The sequence below is a fragment of the Phyllobates terribilis genome, unplaced genomic scaffold (genome assembly GCF_046119375.1).
Source record: "Phyllobates terribilis strain yellow unplaced genomic scaffold, ASM4611937v1 Scaffold_4213__1_contigs__length_63642, whole genome shotgun sequence".
NCBI lineage: Eukaryota > Metazoa > Chordata > Amphibia > Anura > Dendrobatidae > Phyllobates > Phyllobates terribilis.
In genome coordinates this window covers 45,487-63,643 of record NW_027366965.1, presented here as the reverse complement: position 1 = coordinate 63,643, position 18,157 = coordinate 45,487, and the positions used below count along the sequence as shown (strand labels likewise).

Genomic DNA, 18,157 nt, shown 5'->3' with positions numbered 1-18,157 from the left:
CTTTTTGGGTTGGGTTCTCTTTTATAGTCTGCAGGCATTAAATGAAAGAAGTCAGTGTTCCAGCAGAAGGAGACAACGTTTCAGAAAAGGCATTGTAGCAAACCAAAAAAGAAATTTTAAGCGCAGCAGTGTAACCAGCGCACATACCTGTTAGCTCGGGTGAGTTTAAAAGGCTGCTGTTGATAACAAGGGCATTTGCTAAATAGATGGTGTGTGTGCAACAATATACTGAAAGGTCAATTATATTGTGCAGCTTATCTCACCACCTGTAGTTATTTAGGTGAAAGCTCCAAAATGCTTGCCTAATATGTCTGTTTATCCAAAAGGAAGTAGAAAGGGAGAGCTAGAAAGATAGCATTGCATCACATTACATGGCAATGCAATGCACAGTTGCTGAAGTTGAACCAAAATGAGCTTGTAATCTGGCTTCTGCAACTTTGAACATGAAAAATCCAATGAGGAGAAGAAAAGCAGAGCCAAAGAGTCCATCCCAAAATCCGACAAACAAGCAAAATGAACAAAAAACATTGAATTCAATTCTTTCTGATTTTAGAAACTGCATTAAAGAAGGGGTGCACCGGTCCTGGAGATACTGCAATACCAGGTCAATGCGTGGAGTGGACAGAGCAAGCTCTTTTTCCATCTCCCTGTTCTAAAAATCCATTTAATATATGGTCCCCAGATAGGGGACGTATCAGATATTAAACTGATAAGAACAGATACTACACTTGATCTTAGCCAAAAGGCCGAGAAGCGATAACCAGAATTGGTTTCAAACTACGGAGCCACCCAAGGATCCTAAAAAGTCCATTTGTGGAGATGAGCTCCTGGACTCCCGTTAAGAAGACATGTTGTCAACCTCTAGATCCCTTACATGCCTGCACTTTTCGGCTTGCTGCTGCTGCAATCCACGCGTTTTAGATCTGCATAACTCCACCTCTTTAAACACAGCACCTTCACCCCCTGCTGTTCCCACCCGCCTCAACACCGTTGGAAGGGAGGAGAACCAATTAAGGCGGGGGGTGGGGTGGAACGAGCAGCTGTCTACCCTTAGCAGGAGGGCTCCTGATTACATACCTCTCCTGCTGCTGCTGCTGCTGCTGGCTGTCCAGCAGCAGACTGAAGGTGGCTGCTGCTGTGCACAGGTATATAAAGGCTCAGAGCCTATTATGACACGCGCAGCCAGCGTTCCATTGCCACATTCCATCTACTGCAGGCAGGATACCTGGCTGGCTGAATGTCGCTGAGAAGCTCACAGAGACCGCCATAAGCAACAGTTTAACAGAATGCCACAGACTAATCAACCAAACTTTTTGGGTTGGGTTCTCTTTTATAGTCTGCAGGCATTAAATGAAAGAAGTCAGTGTTCCAGCAGAAGGAGACAACGTTTCAGAAAAGGCATTGTAGCAAACCAAAAAAGAAATTTTAAGCGCAGCAGTGTAACCAGCGCACATACCTGTTAGCTCGGGTGAGTTTAAAAGGCTGCTGTTGATAACAAGGGCATTTGCTAAATAGATGGTGTGTGTGCAACAATATACTGAAAGGTCAATTATATTGTGCAGCTTATCTCACCACCTGTAGTTATTTAGGTGAAAGCTCCAAAATGCTTGCCTAATATGTCTGTTTATCCAAAAGGAAGTAGAAAGGGAGAGCTAGAAAGATAGCATTGCATCACATTACATGGCAATGCAATGCACAGTTGCTGAAGTTGAACCAAAATGAGCTTGTAATCTGGCTTCTGCAACTTTGAACATGAAAAATCCAATGAGGAGAAGAAAAGCAGAGCCAAAGAGTCCATCCCAAAATCCGACAAACAAGCAAAATGAACAAAAAACATTGAATTCAATTCTTTCTGATTTTAGAAACTGCATTAAAGAAGGGGTGCACCGGTCCTGGAGATACTGCAATACCAGGTCAATGCGTGGAGTGGACAGAGCAAGCTCTTTTTCCATCTCCCTGTTCTAAAAATCCATTTAATATATGGTCCCCAGATAGGGGACGTATCAGATATTAAACTGATAAGAACAGATACTACACTTGATCTTAGCCAAAAGGCCGAGAAGCGATAACCAGAATTGGTTTCAAACTACGGAGCCACCCAAGGATCCTAAAAAGTCCATTTGTGGAGATGAGCTCCTGGACTCCCGTTAAGAAGACATGTTGTCAACCTCTAGATCCCTTACATGCCTGCACTTTTCGGCTTGCTGCTGCTGCAATCCACGCGTTTTAGATCTGCATAACTCCACCTCTTTAAACACAGCACCTTCACCCCCTGCTGTTCCCACCCGCCTCAACACCGTTGGAAGGGAGGAGAACCAATTAAGGCGGGGGGTGGGGTGGAACGAGCAGCTGTCTACCCTTAGCAGGAGGGCTCCTGATTACATACCTCTCCTGCTGCTGCTGCTGCTGCTGGCTGTCCAGCAGCAGACTGAAGGTGGCTGCTGCTGTGCACAGGTATATAAAGGCTCAGAGCCTATTATGACACGCGCAGCCAGCGTTCCATTGCCACATTCCATCTACTGCAGGCAGGATACCTGGCTGGCTGAATGTCGCTGAGAAGCTCACAGAGACCGCCATAAGCAACAGTTTAACAGAATGCCACAGACTAATCAACCAAACTTTTTGGGTTGGGTTCTCTTTTATAGTCTGCAGGCATTAAATGAAAGAAGTCAGTGTTCCAGCAGAAGGAGACAACGTTTCAGAAAAGGCATTGTAGCAAACCAAAAAAGAAATTTTAAGCGCAGCAGTGTAACCAGCGCACATACCTGTTAGCTCGGGTGAGTTTAAAAGGCTGCTGTTGATAACAAGGGCATTTGCTAAATAGATGGTGTGTGTGCAACAATATACTGAAAGGTCAATTATATTGTGCAGCTTATCTCACCACCTGTAGTTATTTAGGTGAAAGCTCCAAAATGCTTGCCTAATATGTCTGTTTATCCAAAAGGAAGTAGAAAGGGAGAGCTAGAAAGATAGCATTGCATCACATTACATGGCAATGCAATGCACAGTTGCTGAAGTTGAACCAAAATGAGCTTGTAATCTGGCTTCTGCAACTTTGAACATGAAAAATCCAATGAGGAGAAGAAAAGCAGAGCCAAAGAGTCCATCCCAAAATCCGACAAACAAGCAAAATGAACAAAAAACATTGAATTCAATTCTTTCTGATTTTAGAAACTGCATTAAAGAAGGGGTGCACCGGTCCTGGAGATACTGCAATACCAGGTCAATGCGTGGAGTGGACAGAGCAAGCTCTTTTTCCATCTCCCTGTTCTAAAAATCCATTTAATATATGGTCCCCAGATAGGGGACGTATCAGATATTAAACTGATAAGAACAGATACTACACTTGATCTTAGCCAAAAGGCCGAGAAGCGATAACCAGAATTGGTTTCAAACTACGGAGCCACCCAAGGATCCTAAAAAGTCCATTTGTGGAGATGAGCTCCTGGACTCCCGTTAAGAAGACATGTTGTCAACCTCTAGATCCCTTACATGCCTGCACTTTTCGGCTTGCTGCTGCTGCAATCCACGCGTTTTAGATCTGCATAACTCCACCTCTTTAAACACAGCACCTTCACCCCCTGCTGTTCCCACCCGCCTCAACACCGTTGGAAGGGAGGAGAACCAATTAAGGCGGGGGGTGGGGTGGAACGAGCAGCTGTCTACCCTTAGCAGGAGGGCTCCTGATTACATACCTCTCCTGCTGCTGCTGCTGCTGCTGGCTGTCCAGCAGCAGACTGAAGGTGGCTGCTGCTGTGCACAGGTATATAAAGGCTCAGAGCCTATTATGACACGCGCAGCCAGCGTTCCATTGCCACATTCCATCTACTGCAGGCAGGATACCTGGCTGGCTGAATGTCGCTGAGAAGCTCACAGAGACCGCCATAAGCAACAGTTTAACAGAATGCCACAGACTAATCAACCAAACTTTTTGGGTTGGGTTCTCTTTTATAGTCTGCAGGCATTAAATGAAAGAAGTCAGTGTTCCAGCAGAAGGAGACAACGTTTCAGAAAAGGCATTGTAGCAAACCAAAAAAGAAATTTTAAGCGCAGCAGTGTAACCAGCGCACATACCTGTTAGCTCGGGTGAGTTTAAAAGGCTGCTGTTGATAACAAGGGCATTTGCTAAATAGATGGTGTGTGTGCAACAATATACTGAAAGGTCAATTATATTGTGCAGCTTATCTCACCACCTGTAGTTATTTAGGTGAAAGCTCCAAAATGCTTGCCTAATATGTCTGTTTATCCAAAAGGAAGTAGAAAGGGAGAGCTAGAAAGATAGCATTGCATCACATTACATGGCAATGCAATGCACAGTTGCTGAAGTTGAACCAAAATGAGCTTGTAATCTGGCTTCTGCAACTTTGAACATGAAAAATCCAATGAGGAGAAGAAAAGCAGAGCCAAAGAGTCCATCCCAAAATCCGACAAACAAGCAAAATGAACAAAAAACATTGAATTCAATTCTTTCTGATTTTAGAAACTGCATTAAAGAAGGGGTGCACCGGTCCTGGAGATACTGCAATACCAGGTCAATGCGTGGAGTGGACAGAGCAAGCTCTTTTTCCATCTCCCTGTTCTAAAAATCCATTTAATATATGGTCCCCAGATAGGGGACGTATCAGATATTAAACTGATAAGAACAGATACTACACTTGATCTTAGCCAAAAGGCCGAGAAGCGATAACCAGAATTGGTTTCAAACTACGGAGCCACCCAAGGATCCTAAAAAGTCCATTTGTGGAGATGAGCTCCTGGACTCCCGTTAAGAAGACATGTTGTCAACCTCTAGATCCCTTACATGCCTGCACTTTTCGGCTTGCTGCTGCTGCAATCCACGCGTTTTAGATCTGCATAACTCCACCTCTTTAAACACAGCACCTTCACCCCCTGCTGTTCCCACCCGCCTCAACACCGTTGGAAGGGAGGAGAACCAATTAAGGCGGGGGGTGGGGTGGAACGAGCAGCTGTCTACCCTTAGCAGGAGGGCTCCTGATTACATACCTCTCCTGCTGCTGCTGCTGCTGCTGGCTGTCCAGCAGCAGACTGAAGGTGGCTGCTGCTGTGCACAGGTATATAAAGGCTCAGAGCCTATTATGACACGCGCAGCCAGCGTTCCATTGCCACATTCCATCTACTGCAGGCAGGATACCTGGCTGGCTGAATGTCGCTGAGAAGCTCACAGAGACCGCCATAAGCAACAGTTTAACAGAATGCCACAGACTAATCAACCAAACTTTTTGGGTTGGGTTCTCTTTTATAGTCTGCAGGCATTAAATGAAAGAAGTCAGTGTTCCAGCAGAAGGAGACAACGTTTCAGAAAAGGCATTGTAGCAAACCAAAAAAGAAATTTTAAGCGCAGCAGTGTAACCAGCGCACATACCTGTTAGCTCGGGTGAGTTTAAAAGGCTGCTGTTGATAACAAGGGCATTTGCTAAATAGATGGTGTGTGTGCAACAATATACTGAAAGGTCAATTATATTGTGCAGCTTATCTCACCACCTGTAGTTATTTAGGTGAAAGCTCCAAAATGCTTGCCTAATATGTCTGTTTATCCAAAAGGAAGTAGAAAGGGAGAGCTAGAAAGATAGCATTGCATCACATTACATGGCAATGCAATGCACAGTTGCTGAAGTTGAACCAAAATGAGCTTGTAATCTGGCTTCTGCAACTTTGAACATGAAAAATCCAATGAGGAGAAGAAAAGCAGAGCCAAAGAGTCCATCCCAAAATCCGACAAACAAGCAAAATGAACAAAAAACATTGAATTCAATTCTTTCTGATTTTAGAAACTGCATTAAAGAAGGGGTGCACCGGTCCTGGAGATACTGCAATACCAGGTCAATGCGTGGAGTGGACAGAGCAAGCTCTTTTTCCATCTCCCTGTTCTAAAAATCCATTTAATATATGGTCCCCAGATAGGGGACGTATCAGATATTAAACTGATAAGAACAGATACTACACTTGATCTTAGCCAAAAGGCCGAGAAGCGATAACCAGAATTGGTTTCAAACTACGGAGCCACCCAAGGATCCTAAAAAGTCCATTTGTGGAGATGAGCTCCTGGACTCCCGTTAAGAAGACATGTTGTCAACCTCTAGATCCCTTACATGCCTGCACTTTTCGGCTTGCTGCTGCTGCAATCCACGCGTTTTAGATCTGCATAACTCCACCTCTTTAAACACAGCACCTTCACCCCCTGCTGTTCCCACCCGCCTCAACACCGTTGGAAGGGAGGAGAACCAATTAAGGCGGGGGGTGGGGTGGAACGAGCAGCTGTCTACCCTTAGCAGGAGGGCTCCTGATTACATACCTCTCCTGCTGCTGCTGCTGCTGCTGGCTGTCCAGCAGCAGACTGAAGGTGGCTGCTGCTGTGCACAGGTATATAAAGGCTCAGAGCCTATTATGACACGCGCAGCCAGCGTTCCATTGCCACATTCCATCTACTGCAGGCAGGATACCTGGCTGGCTGAATGTCGCTGAGAAGCTCACAGAGACCGCCATAAGCAACAGTTTAACAGAATGCCACAGACTAATCAACCAAACTTTTTGGGTTGGGTTCTCTTTTATAGTCTGCAGGCATTAAATGAAAGAAGTCAGTGTTCCAGCAGAAGGAGACAACGTTTCAGAAAAGGCATTGTAGCAAACCAAAAAAGAAATTTTAAGCGCAGCAGTGTAACCAGCGCACATACCTGTTAGCTCGGGTGAGTTTAAAAGGCTGCTGTTGATAACAAGGGCATTTGCTAAATAGATGGTGTGTGTGCAACAATATACTGAAAGGTCAATTATATTGTGCAGCTTATCTCACCACCTGTAGTTATTTAGGTGAAAGCTCCAAAATGCTTGCCTAATATGTCTGTTTATCCAAAAGGAAGTAGAAAGGGAGAGCTAGAAAGATAGCATTGCATCACATTACATGGCAATGCAATGCACAGTTGCTGAAGTTGAACCAAAATGAGCTTGTAATCTGGCTTCTGCAACTTTGAACATGAAAAATCCAATGAGGAGAAGAAAAGCAGAGCCAAAGAGTCCATCCCAAAATCCGACAAACAAGCAAAATGAACAAAAAACATTGAATTCAATTCTTTCTGATTTTAGAAACTGCATTAAAGAAGGGGTGCACCGGTCCTGGAGATACTGCAATACCAGGTCAATGCGTGGAGTGGACAGAGCAAGCTCTTTTTCCATCTCCCTGTTCTAAAAATCCATTTAATATATGGTCCCCAGATAGGGGACGTATCAGATATTAAACTGATAAGAACAGATACTACACTTGATCTTAGCCAAAAGGCCGAGAAGCGATAACCAGAATTGGTTTCAAACTACGGAGCCACCCAAGGATCCTAAAAAGTCCATTTGTGGAGATGAGCTCCTGGACTCCCGTTAAGAAGACATGTTGTCAACCTCTAGATCCCTTACATGCCTGCACTTTTCGGCTTGCTGCTGCTGCAATCCACGCGTTTTAGATCTGCATAACTCCACCTCTTTAAACACAGCACCTTCACCCCCTGCTGTTCCCACCCGCCTCAACACCGTTGGAAGGGAGGAGAACCAATTAAGGCGGGGGGTGGGGTGGAACGAGCAGCTGTCTACCCTTAGCAGGAGGGCTCCTGATTACATACCTCTCCTGCTGCTGCTGCTGCTGCTGGCTGTCCAGCAGCAGACTGAAGGTGGCTGCTGCTGTGCACAGGTATATAAAGGCTCAGAGCCTATTATGACACGCGCAGCCAGCGTTCCATTGCCACATTCCATCTACTGCAGGCAGGATACCTGGCTGGCTGAATGTCGCTGAGAAGCTCACAGAGACCGCCATAAGCAACAGTTTAACAGAATGCCACAGACTAATCAACCAAACTTTTTGGGTTGGGTTCTCTTTTATAGTCTGCAGGCATTAAATGAAAGAAGTCAGTGTTCCAGCAGAAGGAGACAACGTTTCAGAAAAGGCATTGTAGCAAACCAAAAAAGAAATTTTAAGCGCAGCAGTGTAACCAGCGCACATACCTGTTAGCTCGGGTGAGTTTAAAAGGCTGCTGTTGATAACAAGGGCATTTGCTAAATAGATGGTGTGTGTGCAACAATATACTGAAAGGTCAATTATATTGTGCAGCTTATCTCACCACCTGTAGTTATTTAGGTGAAAGCTCCAAAATGCTTGCCTAATATGTCTGTTTATCCAAAAGGAAGTAGAAAGGGAGAGCTAGAAAGATAGCATTGCATCACATTACATGGCAATGCAATGCACAGTTGCTGAAGTTGAACCAAAATGAGCTTGTAATCTGGCTTCTGCAACTTTGAACATGAAAAATCCAATGAGGAGAAGAAAAGCAGAGCCAAAGAGTCCATCCCAAAATCCGACAAACAAGCAAAATGAACAAAAAACATTGAATTCAATTCTTTCTGATTTTAGAAACTGCATTAAAGAAGGGGTGCACCGGTCCTGGAGATACTGCAATACCAGGTCAATGCGTGGAGTGGACAGAGCAAGCTCTTTTTCCATCTCCCTGTTCTAAAAATCCATTTAATATATGGTCCCCAGATAGGGGACGTATCAGATATTAAACTGATAAGAACAGATACTACACTTGATCTTAGCCAAAAGGCCGAGAAGCGATAACCAGAATTGGTTTCAAACTACGGAGCCACCCAAGGATCCTAAAAAGTCCATTTGTGGAGATGAGCTCCTGGACTCCCGTTAAGAAGACATGTTGTCAACCTCTAGATCCCTTACATGCCTGCACTTTTCGGCTTGCTGCTGCTGCAATCCACGCGTTTTAGATCTGCATAACTCCACCTCTTTAAACACAGCACCTTCACCCCCTGCTGTTCCCACCCGCCTCAACACCGTTGGAAGGGAGGAGAACCAATTAAGGCGGGGGGTGGGGTGGAACGAGCAGCTGTCTACCCTTAGCAGGAGGGCTCCTGATTACATACCTCTCCTGCTGCTGCTGCTGCTGCTGGCTGTCCAGCAGCAGACTGAAGGTGGCTGCTGCTGTGCACAGGTATATAAAGGCTCAGAGCCTATTATGACACGCGCAGCCAGCGTTCCATTGCCACATTCCATCTACTGCAGGCAGGATACCTGGCTGGCTGAATGTCGCTGAGAAGCTCACAGAGACCGCCATAAGCAACAGTTTAACAGAATGCCACAGACTAATCAACCAAACTTTTTGGGTTGGGTTCTCTTTTATAGTCTGCAGGCATTAAATGAAAGAAGTCAGTGTTCCAGCAGAAGGAGACAACGTTTCAGAAAAGGCATTGTAGCAAACCAAAAAAGAAATTTTAAGCGCAGCAGTGTAACCAGCGCACATACCTGTTAGCTCGGGTGAGTTTAAAAGGCTGCTGTTGATAACAAGGGCATTTGCTAAATAGATGGTGTGTGTGCAACAATATACTGAAAGGTCAATTATATTGTGCAGCTTATCTCACCACCTGTAGTTATTTAGGTGAAAGCTCCAAAATGCTTGCCTAATATGTCTGTTTATCCAAAAGGAAGTAGAAAGGGAGAGCTAGAAAGATAGCATTGCATCACATTACATGGCAATGCAATGCACAGTTGCTGAAGTTGAACCAAAATGAGCTTGTAATCTGGCTTCTGCAACTTTGAACATGAAAAATCCAATGAGGAGAAGAAAAGCAGAGCCAAAGAGTCCATCCCAAAATCCGACAAACAAGCAAAATGAACAAAAAACATTGAATTCAATTCTTTCTGATTTTAGAAACTGCATTAAAGAAGGGGTGCACCGGTCCTGGAGATACTGCAATACCAGGTCAATGCGTGGAGTGGACAGAGCAAGCTCTTTTTCCATCTCCCTGTTCTAAAAATCCATTTAATATATGGTCCCCAGATAGGGGACGTATCAGATATTAAACTGATAAGAACAGATACTACACTTGATCTTAGCCAAAAGGCCGAGAAGCGATAACCAGAATTGGTTTCAAACTACGGAGCCACCCAAGGATCCTAAAAAGTCCATTTGTGGAGATGAGCTCCTGGACTCCCGTTAAGAAGACATGTTGTCAACCTCTAGATCCCTTACATGCCTGCACTTTTCGGCTTGCTGCTGCTGCAATCCACGCGTTTTAGATCTGCATAACTCCACCTCTTTAAACACAGCACCTTCACCCCCTGCTGTTCCCACCCGCCTCAACACCGTTGGAAGGGAGGAGAACCAATTAAGGCGGGGGGTGGGGTGGAACGAGCAGCTGTCTACCCTTAGCAGGAGGGCTCCTGATTACATACCTCTCCTGCTGCTGCTGCTGCTGCTGGCTGTCCAGCAGCAGACTGAAGGTGGCTGCTGCTGTGCACAGGTATATAAAGGCTCAGAGCCTATTATGACACGCGCAGCCAGCGTTCCATTGCCACATTCCATCTACTGCAGGCAGGATACCTGGCTGGCTGAATGTCGCTGAGAAGCTCACAGAGACCGCCATAAGCAACAGTTTAACAGAATGCCACAGACTAATCAACCAAACTTTTTGGGTTGGGTTCTCTTTTATAGTCTGCAGGCATTAAATGAAAGAAGTCAGTGTTCCAGCAGAAGGAGACAACGTTTCAGAAAAGGCATTGTAGCAAACCAAAAAAGAAATTTTAAGCGCAGCAGTGTAACCAGCGCACATACCTGTTAGCTCGGGTGAGTTTAAAAGGCTGCTGTTGATAACAAGGGCATTTGCTAAATAGATGGTGTGTGTGCAACAATATACTGAAAGGTCAATTATATTGTGCAGCTTATCTCACCACCTGTAGTTATTTAGGTGAAAGCTCCAAAATGCTTGCCTAATATGTCTGTTTATCCAAAAGGAAGTAGAAAGGGAGAGCTAGAAAGATAGCATTGCATCACATTACATGGCAATGCAATGCACAGTTGCTGAAGTTGAACCAAAATGAGCTTGTAATCTGGCTTCTGCAACTTTGAACATGAAAAATCCAATGAGGAGAAGAAAAGCAGAGCCAAAGAGTCCATCCCAAAATCCGACAAACAAGCAAAATGAACAAAAAACATTGAATTCAATTCTTTCTGATTTTAGAAACTGCATTAAAGAAGGGGTGCACCGGTCCTGGAGATACTGCAATACCAGGTCAATGCGTGGAGTGGACAGAGCAAGCTCTTTTTCCATCTCCCTGTTCTAAAAATCCATTTAATATATGGTCCCCAGATAGGGGACGTATCAGATATTAAACTGATAAGAACAGATACTACACTTGATCTTAGCCAAAAGGCCGAGAAGCGATAACCAGAATTGGTTTCAAACTACGGAGCCACCCAAGGATCCTAAAAAGTCCATTTGTGGAGATGAGCTCCTGGACTCCCGTTAAGAAGACATGTTGTCAACCTCTAGATCCCTTACATGCCTGCACTTTTCGGCTTGCTGCTGCTGCAATCCACGCGTTTTAGATCTGCATAACTCCACCTCTTTAAACACAGCACCTTCACCCCCTGCTGTTCCCACCCGCCTCAACACCGTTGGAAGGGAGGAGAACCAATTAAGGCGGGGGGTGGGGTGGAACGAGCAGCTGTCTACCCTTAGCAGGAGGGCTCCTGATTACATACCTCTCCTGCTGCTGCTGCTGCTGCTGGCTGTCCAGCAGCAGACTGAAGGTGGCTGCTGCTGTGCACAGGTATATAAAGGCTCAGAGCCTATTATGACACGCGCAGCCAGCGTTCCATTGCCACATTCCATCTACTGCAGGCAGGATACCTGGCTGGCTGAATGTCGCTGAGAAGCTCACAGAGACCGCCATAAGCAACAGTTTAACAGAATGCCACAGACTAATCAACCAAACTTTTTGGGTTGGGTTCTCTTTTATAGTCTGCAGGCATTAAATGAAAGAAGTCAGTGTTCCAGCAGAAGGAGACAACGTTTCAGAAAAGGCATTGTAGCAAACCAAAAAAGAAATTTTAAGCGCAGCAGTGTAACCAGCGCACATACCTGTTAGCTCGGGTGAGTTTAAAAGGCTGCTGTTGATAACAAGGGCATTTGCTAAATAGATGGTGTGTGTGCAACAATATACTGAAAGGTCAATTATATTGTGCAGCTTATCTCACCACCTGTAGTTATTTAGGTGAAAGCTCCAAAATGCTTGCCTAATATGTCTGTTTATCCAAAAGGAAGTAGAAAGGGAGAGCTAGAAAGATAGCATTGCATCACATTACATGGCAATGCAATGCACAGTTGCTGAAGTTGAACCAAAATGAGCTTGTAATCTGGCTTCTGCAACTTTGAACATGAAAAATCCAATGAGGAGAAGAAAAGCAGAGCCAAAGAGTCCATCCCAAAATCCGACAAACAAGCAAAATGAACAAAAAACATTGAATTCAATTCTTTCTGATTTTAGAAACTGCATTAAAGAAGGGGTGCACCGGTCCTGGAGATACTGCAATACCAGGTCAATGCGTGGAGTGGACAGAGCAAGCTCTTTTTCCATCTCCCTGTTCTAAAAATCCATTTAATATATGGTCCCCAGATAGGGGACGTATCAGATATTAAACTGATAAGAACAGATACTACACTTGATCTTAGCCAAAAGGCCGAGAAGCGATAACCAGAATTGGTTTCAAACTACGGAGCCACCCAAGGATCCTAAAAAGTCCATTTGTGGAGATGAGCTCCTGGACTCCCGTTAAGAAGACATGTTGTCAACCTCTAGATCCCTTACATGCCTGCACTTTTCGGCTTGCTGCTGCTGCAATCCACGCGTTTTAGATCTGCATAACTCCACCTCTTTAAACACAGCACCTTCACCCCCTGCTGTTCCCACCCGCCTCAACACCGTTGGAAGGGAGGAGAACCAATTAAGGCGGGGGGTGGGGTGGAACGAGCAGCTGTCTACCCTTAGCAGGAGGGCTCCTGATTACATACCTCTCCTGCTGCTGCTGCTGCTGCTGGCTGTCCAGCAGCAGACTGAAGGTGGCTGCTGCTGTGCACAGGTATATAAAGGCTCAGAGCCTATTATGACACGCGCAGCCAGCGTTCCATTGCCACATTCCATCTACTGCAGGCAGGATACCTGGCTGGCTGAATGTCGCTGAGAAGCTCACAGAGACCGCCATAAGCAACAGTTTAACAGAATGCCACAGACTAATCAACCAAACTTTTTGGGTTGGGTTCTCTTTTATAGTCTGCAGGCATTAAATGAAAGAAGTCAGTGTTCCAGCAGAAGGAGACAACGTTTCAGAAAAGGCATTGTAGCAAACCAAAAAAGAAATTTTAAGCGCAGCAGTGTAACCAGCGCACATACCTGTTAGCTCGGGTGAGTTTAAAAGGCTGCTGTTGATAACAAGGGCATTTGCTAAATAGATGGTGTGTGTGCAACAATATACTGAAAGGTCAATTATATTGTGCAGCTTATCTCACCACCTGTAGTTATTTAGGTGAAAGCTCCAAAATGCTTGCCTAATATGTCTGTTTATCCAAAAGGAAGTAGAAAGGGAGAGCTAGAAAGATAGCATTGCATCACATTACATGGCAATGCAATGCACAGTTGCTGAAGTTGAACCAAAATGAGCTTGTAATCTGGCTTCTGCAACTTTGAACATGAAAAATCCAATGAGGAGAAGAAAAGCAGAGCCAAAGAGTCCATCCCAAAATCCGACAAACAAGCAAAATGAACAAAAAACATTGAATTCAATTCTTTCTGATTTTAGAAACTGCATTAAAGAAGGGGTGCACCGGTCCTGGAGATACTGCAATACCAGGTCAATGCGTGGAGTGGACAGAGCAAGCTCTTTTTCCATCTCCCTGTTCTAAAAATCCATTTAATATATGGTCCCCAGATAGGGGACGTATCAGATATTAAACTGATAAGAACAGATACTACACTTGATCTTAGCCAAAAGGCCGAGAAGCGATAACCAGAATTGGTTTCAAACTACGGAGCCACCCAAGGATCCTAAAAAGTCCATTTGTGGAGATGAGCTCCTGGACTCCCGTTAAGAAGACATGTTGTCAACCTCTAGATCCCTTACATGCCTGCACTTTTCGGCTTGCTGCTGCTGCAATCCACGCGTTTTAGATCTGCATAACTCCACCTCTTTAAACACAGCACCTTCACCCCCTGCTGTTCCCACCCGCCTCAACACCGTTGGAAGGGAGGAGAACCAATTAAGGCGGGGGGTGGGGTGGAACGAGCAGCTGTCTACCCTTAGCAGGAGGGCTCCTGATTACATACCTCTCCTGCTGCTGCTGCTGCTGCTGGCTGTCCAGCAGCAGACTGAAGGTGGCTGCTGCTGTGCACAGGTATATAAAGGCTCAGAGCCTATTATGACACGCGCAGCCAGCGTTCCATTGCCACATTCCATCTACTGCAGGCAGGATACCTGGCTGGCTGAATGTCGCTGAGAAGCTCACAGAGACCGCCATAAGCAACAGTTTAACAGAATGCCACAGACTAATCAACCAAACTTTTTGGGTTGGGTTCTCTTTTATAGTCTGCAGGCATTAAATGAAAGAAGTCAGTGTTCCAGCAGAAGGAGACAACGTTTCAGAAAAGGCATTGTAGCAAACCAAAAAAGAAATTTTAAGCGCAGCAGTGTAACCAGCGCACATACCTGTTTGCTCGGGTGAGTTTAAAAGGCTGCTGTTGATAACAAGGGCATTTGCTAAATAGATGGTGTGTGTGCAACAATATACTGAAAGGTCAATTATATTGTGCAGCTTATCTCACCACCTGTAGTTATTTAGGTGAAAGCTCCAAAATGCTTGCCTAATATGTCTGTTTATCCAAAAGGAAGTAGAAAGGGAGAGCTAGAAAGATAGCATTGCATCACATTACATGGCAATGCAATGCACAGTTGCTGAAGTTGAACCAAAATGAGCTTGTAATCTGGCTTCTGCAACTTTGAACATGAAAAATCCAATGAGGAGAAGAAAAGCAGAGCCAAAGAGTCCATCCCAAAATCCGACAAACAAGCAAAATGAACAAAAAACATTGAATTCAATTCTTTCTGATTTTAGAAACTGCATTAAAGAAGGGGTGCACCGGTCCTGGAGATACTGCAATACCAGGTCAATGCGTGGAGTGGACAGAGCAAGCTCTTTTTCCATCTCCCTGTTCTAAAAATCCATTTAATATATGGTCCCCAGATAGGGGACGTATCAGATATTAAACTGATAAGAACAGATACTACACTTGATCTTAGCCAAAAGGCCGAGAAGCGATAACCAGAATTGGTTTCAAACTACGGAGCCACCCAAGGATCCTAAAAAGTCCATTTGTGGAGATGAGCTCCTGGACTCCCGTTAAGAAGACATGTTGTCAACCTCTAGATCCCTTACATGCCTGCACTTTTCGGCTTGCTGCTGCTGCAATCCACGCGTTTTAGATCTGCATAACTCCACCTCTTTAAACACAGCACCTTCACCCCCTGCTGTTCCCACCCGCCTCAACACCGTTGGAAGGGAGGAGAACCAATTAAGGCGGGGGGTGGGGTGGAACGAGCAGCTGTCTACCCTTAGCAGGAGGGCTCCTGATTACATACCTCTCCTGCTGCTGCTGCTGCTGCTGGCTGTCCAGCAGCAGACTGAAGGTGGCTGCTGCTGTGCACAGGTATATAAAGGCTCAGAGCCTATTATGACACGCGCAGCCAGCGTTCCATTGCCACATTCCATCTACTGCAGGCAGGATACCTGGCTGGCTGAATGTCGCTGAGAAGCTCACAGAGACCGCCATAAGCAACAGTTTAACAGAATGCCACAGACTAATCAACCAAACTTTTTGGGTTGGGTTCTCTTTTATAGTCTGCAGGCATTAAATGAAAGAAGTCAGTGTTCCAGCAGAAGGAGACAACGTTTCAGAAAAGGCATTGTAGCAAACCAAAAAAGAAATTTTAAGCGCAGCAGTGTAACCAGCGCACATACCTGTTAGCTCGGGTGAGTTTAAAAGGCTGCTGTTGATAACAAGGGCATTTGCTAAATAGATGGTGTGTGTGCAACAATATACTGAAAGGTCAATTATATTGTGCAGCTTATCTCACCACCTGTAGTTATTTAGGTGAAAGCTCCAAAATGCTTGCCTAATATGTCTGTTTATCCAAAAGGAAGTAGAAAGGGAGAGCTAGAAAGATAGCATTGCATCACATTACATGGCAATGCAATGCACAGTTGCTGAAGTTGAACCAAAATGAGCTTGTAATCTGGCTTCTGCAACTTTGAACATGAAAAATCCAATGAGGAGAAGAAAAGCAGAGCCAAAGAGTCCATCCCAAAATCCGACAAACAAGCAAAATGAACAAAAAACATTGAATTCAATTCTTTCTGATTTTAGAAACTGCATTAAAGAAGGGGTGCACCGGTCCTGGAGATACTGCAATACCAGGTCAATGCGTGGAGTGGACAGAGCAAGCTCTTTTTCCATCTCCCTGTTCTAAAAATCCATTTAATATATGGTCCCCAGATAGGGGACGTATCAGATATTAAACTGATAAGAACAGATACTACACTTGATCTTAGCCAAAAGGCCGAGAAGCGATAACCAGAATTGGTTTCAAACTACGGAGCCACCCAAGGATCCTAAAAAGTCCATTTGTGGAGATGAGCTCCTGGACTCCCGTTAAGAAGACATGTTGTCAACCTCTAGATCCCTTACATGCCTGCACTTTTCGGCTTGCTGCTGCTGCAATCCACGCGTTTTAGATCTGCATAACTCCACCTCTTTAAACACAGCACCTTCACCCCCTGCTGTTCCCACCCGCCTCAACACCGTTGGAAGGGAGGAGAACCAATTAAGGCGGGGGGTGGGGTGGAACGAGCAGCTGTCTACCCTTAGCAGGAGGGCTCCTGATTACATACCTCTCCTGCTGCTGCTGCTGCTGCTGGCTGTCCAGCAGCAGACTGAAGGTGGCTGCTGCTGTGCACAGGTATATAAAGGCTCAGAGCCTATTATGACACGCGCAGCCAGCGTTCCATTGCCACATTCCATCTACTGCAGGCAGGATACCTGGCTGGCTGAATGTCGCTGAGAAGCTCACAGAGACCGCCATAAGCAACAGTTTAACAGAATGCCACAGACTAATCAACCAAACTTTTTGGGTTGGGTTCTCTTTTATAGTCTGCAGGCATTAAATGAAAGAAGTCAGTGTTCCAGCAGAAGGAGACAACGTTTCAGAAAAGGCATTGTAGCAAACCAAAAAAGAAATTTTAAGCGCAGCAGTGTAACCAGCGCACATACCTGTTTGCTCGGGTGAGTTTAAAAGGCTGCTGTTGATAACAAGGGCATTTGCTAAATAGATGGTGTGTGTGCAACAATATACTGAAAGGTCAATTATATTGTGCAGCTTATCTCACCACCTGTAGTTATTTAGGTGAAAGCTCCAAAATGCTTGCCTAATATGTCTGTTTATCCAAAAGGAAGTAGAAAGGGAGAGCTAGAAAGATAGCATTGCATCACATTACATGGCAATGCAATGCACAGTTGCTGAAGTTGAACCAAAATGAGCTTGTAATCTGGCTTCTGCAACTTTGAACATGAAAAATCCAATGAGGAGAAGAAAAGCAGAGCCAAAGAGTCCATCCCAAAATCCGACAAACAAGCAAAATGAACAAAAAACATTGAATTCAATTCTTTCTGATTTTAGAAACTGCATTAAAGAAGGGGTGCACCGGTCCTGGAGATACTGCAATACCAGGTCAATGCGTGGAGTGGACAGAGCAAGCTCTTTTTCCATCTCCCTGTTCTAAAAATCCATTTAATATATGGTCCCCAGATAGGGGACGTATCAGATATTAAACTGATAAGAACAGATACTACACTTGATCTTAGCCAAAAGGCCGAGAAGCGATAACCAGAATTGGTTTCAAACTACGGAGCCACCCAAGGATCCTAAAAAGTCCATTTGTGGAGATGAGCTCCTGGACTCCCGTTAAGAAGACATGTTGTCAACCTCTAGATCCCTTACATGCCTGCACTTTTCGGCTTGCTGCTGCTGCAATCCACGCGTTTTAGATCTGCATAACTCCACCTCTTTAAACACAGCACCTTCACCCCCTGCTGTTCCCACCCGCCTCAACACCGTTGGAAGGGAGGAGAACCAATTAAGGCGGGGGGTGGGGTGGAACGAGCAGCTGTCTACCCTTAGCAGGAGGGCTCCTGATTACATACCTCTCCTGCTGCTGCTGCTGCTGCTGGCTGTCCAGCAGCAGACTGAAGGTGGCTGCTGCTGTG

At 45.1% G+C, this 18,157-nt stretch overlaps 14 non-coding genes across 14 annotated transcripts; all 14 read right to left on the bottom strand.

Annotated features, from left to right (window-relative positions):
- Window positions 1–567: 567 nt before the first annotated feature.
- LOC141249020 (U2 spliceosomal RNA) lies at window positions 568–758 on the bottom strand. Its single transcript, XR_012311993.1, has one exon. It is a non-coding gene; the product is annotated as a U2 spliceosomal RNA (small nuclear RNA).
- Window positions 759–1,876: 1,118 nt separating this feature from the next.
- On the bottom strand, window positions 1,877–2,067 carry LOC141249019 (U2 spliceosomal RNA). The gene has a single exon (XR_012311992.1). It is a non-coding gene; the product is annotated as a U2 spliceosomal RNA (small nuclear RNA).
- Window positions 2,068–3,185: 1,118 nt separating this feature from the next.
- Window positions 3,186–3,376, bottom strand: LOC141249018 (U2 spliceosomal RNA). Its single transcript, XR_012311991.1, has one exon. It is a non-coding gene; the product is annotated as a U2 spliceosomal RNA (small nuclear RNA).
- A 1,118-nt stretch (window positions 3,377–4,494) lies between these two features.
- Window positions 4,495–4,685, bottom strand: LOC141249016 (U2 spliceosomal RNA). Its single transcript, XR_012311989.1, has one exon. It is a non-coding gene; the product is annotated as a U2 spliceosomal RNA (small nuclear RNA).
- A 1,118-nt stretch (window positions 4,686–5,803) lies between these two features.
- LOC141249015 (U2 spliceosomal RNA) lies at window positions 5,804–5,994 on the bottom strand. Its single transcript, XR_012311988.1, has one exon. It is a non-coding gene; the product is annotated as a U2 spliceosomal RNA (small nuclear RNA).
- A 1,118-nt stretch (window positions 5,995–7,112) lies between these two features.
- On the bottom strand, window positions 7,113–7,303 carry LOC141249014 (U2 spliceosomal RNA). The gene has a single exon (XR_012311987.1). It is a non-coding gene; the product is annotated as a U2 spliceosomal RNA (small nuclear RNA).
- Window positions 7,304–8,421: 1,118 nt separating this feature from the next.
- Window positions 8,422–8,612, bottom strand: LOC141249013 (U2 spliceosomal RNA). The gene has a single exon (XR_012311986.1). It is a non-coding gene; the product is annotated as a U2 spliceosomal RNA (small nuclear RNA).
- A 1,118-nt stretch (window positions 8,613–9,730) lies between these two features.
- Window positions 9,731–9,921, bottom strand: LOC141249012 (U2 spliceosomal RNA). Its single transcript, XR_012311985.1, has one exon. It is a non-coding gene; the product is annotated as a U2 spliceosomal RNA (small nuclear RNA).
- Window positions 9,922–11,039: 1,118 nt separating this feature from the next.
- LOC141249011 (U2 spliceosomal RNA) lies at window positions 11,040–11,230 on the bottom strand. Its single transcript, XR_012311984.1, has one exon. It is a non-coding gene; the product is annotated as a U2 spliceosomal RNA (small nuclear RNA).
- A 1,118-nt stretch (window positions 11,231–12,348) lies between these two features.
- On the bottom strand, window positions 12,349–12,539 carry LOC141249010 (U2 spliceosomal RNA). The gene has a single exon (XR_012311983.1). It is a non-coding gene; the product is annotated as a U2 spliceosomal RNA (small nuclear RNA).
- A 1,118-nt stretch (window positions 12,540–13,657) lies between these two features.
- Window positions 13,658–13,848, bottom strand: LOC141249009 (U2 spliceosomal RNA). The gene has a single exon (XR_012311982.1). It is a non-coding gene; the product is annotated as a U2 spliceosomal RNA (small nuclear RNA).
- Window positions 13,849–14,966: 1,118 nt separating this feature from the next.
- LOC141249008 (U2 spliceosomal RNA) lies at window positions 14,967–15,157 on the bottom strand. Its single transcript, XR_012311981.1, has one exon. It is a non-coding gene; the product is annotated as a U2 spliceosomal RNA (small nuclear RNA).
- A 1,118-nt stretch (window positions 15,158–16,275) lies between these two features.
- Window positions 16,276–16,466, bottom strand: LOC141249007 (U2 spliceosomal RNA). Its single transcript, XR_012311980.1, has one exon. It is a non-coding gene; the product is annotated as a U2 spliceosomal RNA (small nuclear RNA).
- A 1,118-nt stretch (window positions 16,467–17,584) lies between these two features.
- LOC141249005 (U2 spliceosomal RNA) lies at window positions 17,585–17,775 on the bottom strand. Its single transcript, XR_012311978.1, has one exon. It is a non-coding gene; the product is annotated as a U2 spliceosomal RNA (small nuclear RNA).
- Between the last annotated feature and the right edge of the window lie 382 nt (window positions 17,776–18,157).